The following is a 7,993-nucleotide window of genomic DNA, read 5'->3' on the forward strand; positions in this document are numbered from 1 at the left end:
ACACCTTGTTTGTGATCCTCGGCATCCGAGTCACAAACTTGAAGGGCATAATCGAGATTAAACATGACATTAAAAAGTTCAATGAATCTCAAAGAATCTAGGAATTTCAATTCATTTAAAACCAAAATTCATTTTTGTTTTTCATGGTCGAAATTGGTAAATCGTCATTTACCTACGTTCAAATATTTTACAATTGGATTACAGCATCCCCTCTTCCAAATTGTAGAATATTGTGTTGTGTCCTAGCCTTAATATTTCATTTTGGGTGTTATATTAAGGACTTAAATCAACTAACTTGAATTCTCCTTATAGATGTCTAGTTCTGAAAACTATGGTCTTCTCGAATCTTATGAAAAAAGCCTTATTTACGAAGATGATGTCCCACGATTGGATCGTGGAAATGGATATCATGTTTCACTTCCTCCACCTCCTCCAATAGTTCTCCCTAACCCACATGTTCTTCGACTTGAAAAGTTCAAGGTCACTCAAACCCTATTGGCTAGCAAACACCAAGATGGAAGGTCTGTGTGTGCACATATTTTGGAGATCAAGTCACACATTGACAGGTCGGGGATGTTGGGTGTCGTTGTTTCAAGTAAGTTGACTGTTGACTTGGTTCTTCAATCACTTCCTAAGTCATATAGTGAGATAGTTAGAGATTACTATATGACAGACCGCGACGTGACCCTTATTGATCTTACTTATTTGCTAATTGCTGCTGAATCAGAAATGATTTGGCGCACTGGTAAAGCAAATTTGATTGGAAGATCTACTTCCCAAACTTCCATGGACAATTACAATGGAAACATTGGAAGTCCAGAAAAGTCTTCTCTTCCCAATCGAAAGGGATCGGCCATGGTAAAGTCAATTGACCTAATGGTAAAGCGAAAGGCTAAGTTTGTGATTATCCCGTGTACCATTCCGAAATAGTCCGTTTGTTTCTATTGCCAAGAGAAGGGGCATTAGTTGCGAAGCTGCCTCATTTACCTAAAGGATCACAAGGATGGTAAAGTCAAAATGGTTGACTCTGCTTCAAGTAATTCCAATATCTAACTCGATTAAGTTCCTATTTGAAGATTCTTAATACATGATGTGATGAGATCACATTTTGATGTTTTGTAGGATCGAAGAAAAGAAAGGAAGCTTAAAGGAATAGCATGCTGAGTCTGATCGCGAAGAGATGGATTTCGATCGCATGATTCGATGATCAGAATTGTGTGTTGCTACTTAGGAGTTATGATAGATTGCTTAGAAGTATATAGTACCATAGTTTTCATTTGTAATTGCATTGTAAGGACAAGATTTTCCGCAATTTTATAAATAAAGAAAAATTTTGATTTTATCTTATATTTCCTTACAATGGCATTTGTGGAAATTGATGTTTGTATGTATCTATTTTTAGCAATATGGATTTTATTCTTTCGTTTGTGGTAGTGTCTAAATTTACCAAATAAGGAAATATTCGCATCACCAAGTTTCAATTGGAGAAACTTGGAATCATGCAACTTGTATTGTGTGATGAATGAGAACTTTCGTCTTTGGGAAATTAAGACTAATTCCTTGTTCACATTTATATGTGAATCAAGTGAAGGACTAGGGGATCGGGTACACTTGGTTGTGCGCTGGTCAAGTCCATCACAAAGAACGATAAGACTATTCGTTATGATTTACTAAAAGTTTAGTAAACATGGTTATGCATACAAGATTAAGTGTAATTTTGAATCATTGGAAAAGTTTCAATGTGTGGCAGAACGAATAAGAAGAATCAATTAGGCAGAAAGATAAAAGTTTAGTATCATGTTTTATGATCATCTTAATGATTATGAAAACCATATCACAATTGATCCTCTAAGGACATCTTAGTGCACTTGTATGGATAAGAAGAGGAATCAGAAATTGTTGAAATGGTTAAATCAATTAAGGTGAATCATACTTCGTTCCAAAACAAAGTCTTAGAGTCATGCTCCAAGATTGTGACTTGAGTGACATATCTTAAGTAGGTTTATAGAACATTTGAAATTGGTAAGTTGTGATGTCTTGGATAAGAACCGGCACTAACTCTTGAATATTTGTTTGTCAAGGAGTGTTTCTTGACAAAGAGAATCTTATATGTCAAGAGGTCAGTGGGAGTCTTAAAGATCTTGAAAAGTTTCAAGAACTAATCAAGAATATACTTGTTATTAATCACTATCACACGACTTAAGGTTTGTAACTTATCGTGTTGACATATTATTGTTTCTGTGCCCATTCCAGTTAAGTTAACTACGCATGTGAGTTCTATGAGTTCTCAGTTGTTTGCATAACAACCTGGAAGCAATGGTAGGCCCTTGTGCTGCCAGGTGGCAAAAAATTAAGATTGAACAAGTTCAGCCCATATGAGTTTGGATTTGTCACTAACCTTGTCTCGTGATTATGGTTATGACAAATTCACATGGATAGGAACACATACACCATTAATCTAAGTGACAAAGGTTTCTCTCCGCTTCATGAAAATGATTGTGAAGAAACGCTTTCACTAAGTAGATTTTAAGGAGATAGCAATTGTGATATTTGCATTCTCAAATTCGATTATGATTACGGCATCCCTCTTCATAGTTTGAATTGTAAGAAATGGCAAAAGGTCTAAACATTTGAGACTTATTGCTGTAAGTTCTAAAATTGTTTAGACACACATGTGAGCTATATAAGGTAATGTGTATGAGTTTGAGAAGCCTAGATAAAGTCTTATCGAAACATCTTGTATCAGAAATCTTAACATTGGTAAGAAAGTCAACAAGTATTGATTTCTAAAAGTCCAGCTGATTTCTGGATACATGTCAAAGCTAGTGGGAGCATAAATGTTATGCTAGTAACAAAATGATTGTTATGCTAGTGGGAGCATAATTATTATGGTAAGTGTTGCGAGTTAGCAATACTATTTATAGGAAACAAAGTTCTAATTTGCAAAGTTGCAAAAGTTGAAAAGTTGTTTCGCTATAGTAAGGGAGAGGATACTTATACTTTATTTCAAATCTAAAAACTTAGATTGAAATATTAATTAGACTTAGTCATGGATATATATATATATATATATATATATATATATATATATATATATATATATATATATATATATATATATGATTACCATATTGGAATGTTTCAACATTGGAAATTCTATATATGGAAATGTTATAGCAAAACACTAGTCGAGTATCATGTCTTTATGTAAGACATTATGAATCGTATCCCATATGCTTCGGGTATAGGATCGATTGCATATGCTATAATATTCTCGTGTTCTAATTTTCCAAATGCCTAGCTCATTAAGAGGGAAAGAGGACTAGAACCGAATATGACTAAAATGGTTAAACAACTGTCAATGACGATCTAAGGTTCGCCAAGGATTGGTCACTTATGGGCAGTTTTAAGTATAGTAATGAATGGATTGTATTGACATTATTATGAATAGACAGGATTCTATTAATAATGAGTTGTCATATGGTAAATATGGAAATTTTTCCATAATGGGAGTTGGATATTAAGAATCTATTTGAAAGTTAGAAATTTTTGTGCTAGAAGGATGTTCAAAGGAATGTACTTTGAAATTGAGACTTCACTTCCATGGAATTGTTCTTGTAACAATCTCCAAAGGAATACTTTGTAATATCATTGGCAAAGTCTCTATGACTTCTGTACCTCGACATTACGAAAGGAATCATTGCATAGTAGTTTAGAATCTGACATATTCTAATAGTGGCAAGAATTTTGCATTCTTACACTTGTGATAAAGATTTGGAGTTGTGAAATGAGTTTCATTAAATAATGTATTCAATTGATCTATTTCACAAAGAAAGGACCATATGTAAACATAGTGTGCATGCTTGGAGCATGGGATAACTATTGTTTTTAATTCAAGTATAAAGTTGATAAATCGAAACATTATACAATGAATAATGTGTAATCAATATGGTGATTAAATAAAAGGTGTTTTATTTATATTCAAAAGGTTGAGACCATATTGGATTCCATTATTCTTGTGTTTCACTTTGCATGTTTTGACTTCCCGAATAATAAAATTATTCAAACTATCCACAGTCGATCATACTTTGGAAGTAGGTATTGAAGCTAGACTGTCATGAATGGGCCTATAGATTGTCTAAAGGTGTTTAGACATAGCACAAGTTTGATGCAGTATTCATGAGTACTCCTGTAATAAGATTTGAGTATTGGACTAAACTCACGCTCATTTGAATCACTTCATGACTTTTATCACGAATTATCATGAGACGATAATATCTTATATTCTTGAAACGGAGAGATATGAGTTGCAGTTTACAAGTCGATTACACATTGATGATATGTAAACACACCAGTAACTCGGTGTTATAAAACGTATCATTGTGTGTGATTTGATGAGTAAATAGAGCAATCACATGAGTCGAAGTTTATACGTTCCTTTTACCCTAAGAGGGATAAAAGCGATATTTGTGGGCCCCTCGATGATTTAGTGATGACAACCCTAAGCGCTTGGCCAAGCCCGAACTGATTTGATTTGTTCAATTAGTCGATCATCATAAATCAGAAATCGAGAAACAACACATGGACAGAGAGAATGATTATAATCCATGTCTCATGTCCATACGATATCTAGAATGGAGGAATATATGATCTCTTATCTAATGTACGCCTTACTAATAAGATCAGAGTTCGATAACGGTCTTTTTGAGAGCTATGATTGCTAATCGGAATTTGAAGTCGTACTTGCAATAATAGTTATTAGACTTATCCAAGTGGGAGATTGTTGTATTAGGTGTCTAAGCCCATAACTATAATTGGTATGTACTTGACCTGATACAAGCATGGTCCATTTGGGTTGTAACACTCTAGAACAATTTGATAGGATGGATATTTGAGAAAGAGGTTAATGTGCTTTATTAATATATTATAAGTATAATATATTAATTGAAAAATCATATTATTTAATTTGTATTGATCAAGAAGTAATTTGGAATTAGTTTAGTGATCAAAAGAGACTAATTAAATTAACGGGGACTGATTGTGTAAATCAGTGATATATATAGTTTGGGCTAATGATCCATATTGATTAGTAATGGACTAAGTTCATGTAAGACTCCATGAAGAGTTAGTCCAAAGGGATTATCATATGGATTATTGGATTAAGGCCCAAGGAAGTGGATTAGGGTTTAACTCTTGGATTCTACACTATATAAATGTAACCCCTAAGCCAAAAATCGTGTACTAGTGATTCCAAGAAGCTCTAGACAATTTTTTGTGTCTCCAAACCTCTCTCTCAAGTTCCTCCTCTTGTTCTTAGTTTGTTATACGACATTTGAGGCATCGCACTTGAGGTGCTAGGCTCTTGAAAGACCAACTCCCACAAGCTACAATTAAGAGGTATTCTTCTAACTTACTTTTATGTTTCAATTACCAATATTGTATGCTAGTTGTAGTTTTCAAGCTTTGGAAATTTTATTGTATGTATAACTAGAGAAAACTTAGATCCAAAAGCTATTAGGGTTGTATGTGCACCATAGGAGTGTTATAGTACATAAAACCCAACAATTGTTTCTTGCTCCGGAGCACAGAGTGCCTGCAAAATTAGTGAGTTGTGGATTTTTTAGGTTCCGAGTTAGGTTTTGGGACAAGGGCACGGGTTTTGGACTTTGGTTGTGACTTTTGAGCAACACTTGTTTTAGACGATTTTTATTCCGAGATCCTTTTGGGAACAAACAGAATGACATTGTTCTTTCATCTATCCAATAATCATACTCAATGACATGTGGTTTCGGAACAACTTTGCTCGGACCAGTAGCTTCCGGAGCAGTGGGAATCACTGTGTCTCTTGGAGTTGCAGTTTCATTTTTGAGATTTTTTAGTTTCCATCCGAGATTTTGTTTTGAAGATTTTGTAAAACTGTTTTATTAAAAACTCGTTCTTTGTTTTATGATACACTTGGTTTTGAAAGCTGTTGAGGTTTGAAAATCGTACCATCAGATTTGGCTATAAAAAAGATGAAGCAATCCGAGGAGAGTTAGTTCTGACATATTGAGTATCAACAATGGGCTTTTTCGAGGTGGAACTGACCACTTTCTTGTGGTCCAACTGATTCGGAGGATTAGATGGCCTTTTGAGAATCTTAGTGGATGTGAAGGTGTTGTGACTCCTAGTTGATGGGTTGACATTCCGAGATACACTCTTTTTGGAGTTCTCAAGGAATCTGGAATTTTGTCTTGACTTAACTTCCTTTTTGTGAGCATTTTTGGCTTCTACCTTAGGATCAACAACATCTTTCCTATTTAACATGGGTTTCTTCTTGGAATTGTGAGATGAATTAAAGGTTTGACCTACAGAAGGGTTGTTAAACACATGCTTGATTGGCATAAGATTAGTTTTGGAAATCACTTGTGAGTCAGAATCACATGAATTTGACGAATCATCAACGTCACTATCTAAAAATGCCCAAACAAACTACGAGGCATTAGGTTCAGTTGTCGGAATGATTTTTCTTCAACAACACAGTTGTTTAGGAGGACTGTGGTTTGGAATTTGAACGACAATGTTTGGAGTACTAGAGTAAGATTCGGAGGTCTGATTCAGGTCTAGGTTTGTCAGAGGCGGAAGAGGCGTGGAATCGGGACACTTGACAACTATAGGCTAAAACTCAGGAATTAGTGATGCAAATTGGTCAGAAGTCTCAGGAAGGGGTGACAAAGGTGAGATAGGGGTGTCCGAATGTTTGAGGTTCGGAACATCTCCCATAAAAGTTAGGTTTTGCAACTCCTTCAAAGGACGAGCAATGGGTTTCGGAAACTCGCTTCCGAGACCAGGAGCTTTTGACCAAGGATGACTAAAATTATGAGTCATCCGTTCATTTTCTTCAAGAATGTCAATGGAATTATGCAAAGCATCTATTTTATCATTGAGACGTTTGTTGCCAGAAATTAAAACATTTCTTTCAGAATAAGTGATTTCACATTTGTCTTTAAGAATGATACATTCATCTTTTGACATTACAAGCTCTCGTTCTAAAGACTCTATTTTTAACTTCTTATCCTCGAAACGTAATTTAAGACGACTTAATTCACTCTTCATCTTCTCACTGGCTTCTACGGCTTACTCATAGGCTTTGTAAATAGTGTTCATATTTGATTGGATCTGGGTTAGATAAGGTTCACAAAGAGACAAATCAAAGTTATTATAAGTAATCATAAATCTTACATGTTGAACGATGCTTCTCCCTGGTGGGTCGTTGGTAGCTATGTAGCAGTAGTTGGGTTCAGCATCTTCATAATCTCCCTCTGATCCAGATGACCAGTAGCCTTCATCACATTCTATTGTCTGTCTAGTCATGAGGCACACATTTCTGCCAGTACTTACGTCATCATCATCTCCAGAATACCAATATCCTTCCACGTCTCTTGTTACAGTTGTAACAAAAGGCTTTTCACTCTCTGCCATTTCTTGAGCTCTTTGTGCATAGTAAACAGAGTCCTTGATTTTGGGTTTCTGAGGAACTTCAGCTAAGCAGTCTTTGGCAAAATGGTTTGCATGACCATATTTGTGGCATACAATCTTGGGTTTATCAGACTTCAGAGTCTGTGAAGATTCTGAGGTGTGATTTGGTGTAGGAAGTTTAGGTTTGTAAGCTGGAGGATTTTCGGAATGTTAGTTGAATGGTTGAGGATTATTTTGATGAGGAGCATGGAAGCGGTTGTGATATGGCTTGTTAACATGACGATTGTATTTCATGGAAAACAAGGAAAACTCTTGTTGAAAGTGGAGTTCGGAGTCCATTTCTTCTGGGTGGAGGTCACCATTTAATTGATAGTTGTTGTTTATAGGAATATGTAAGGCTGGAGGTGAGGGTTGAACAGGTGGGATATATGGAACAACAGCTGTGAAGGGGTCCGAGACAGTGAGGCTCGGAATCTGAGGATCGTAAGAACTGAATAGGGCTAAAGGACCTCCGGTGAGTTTTCGTAGGGTTTGT

Source organism: Lactuca virosa, chromosome 7, assembly GCF_052849685.1.
Source record: "Lactuca virosa cultivar CGN04683 chromosome 7, Lactuca_virosa_CGN04683_v6, whole genome shotgun sequence".
Taxonomy (NCBI): Eukaryota; Viridiplantae; Streptophyta; class Magnoliopsida; order Asterales; family Asteraceae; genus Lactuca; species Lactuca virosa.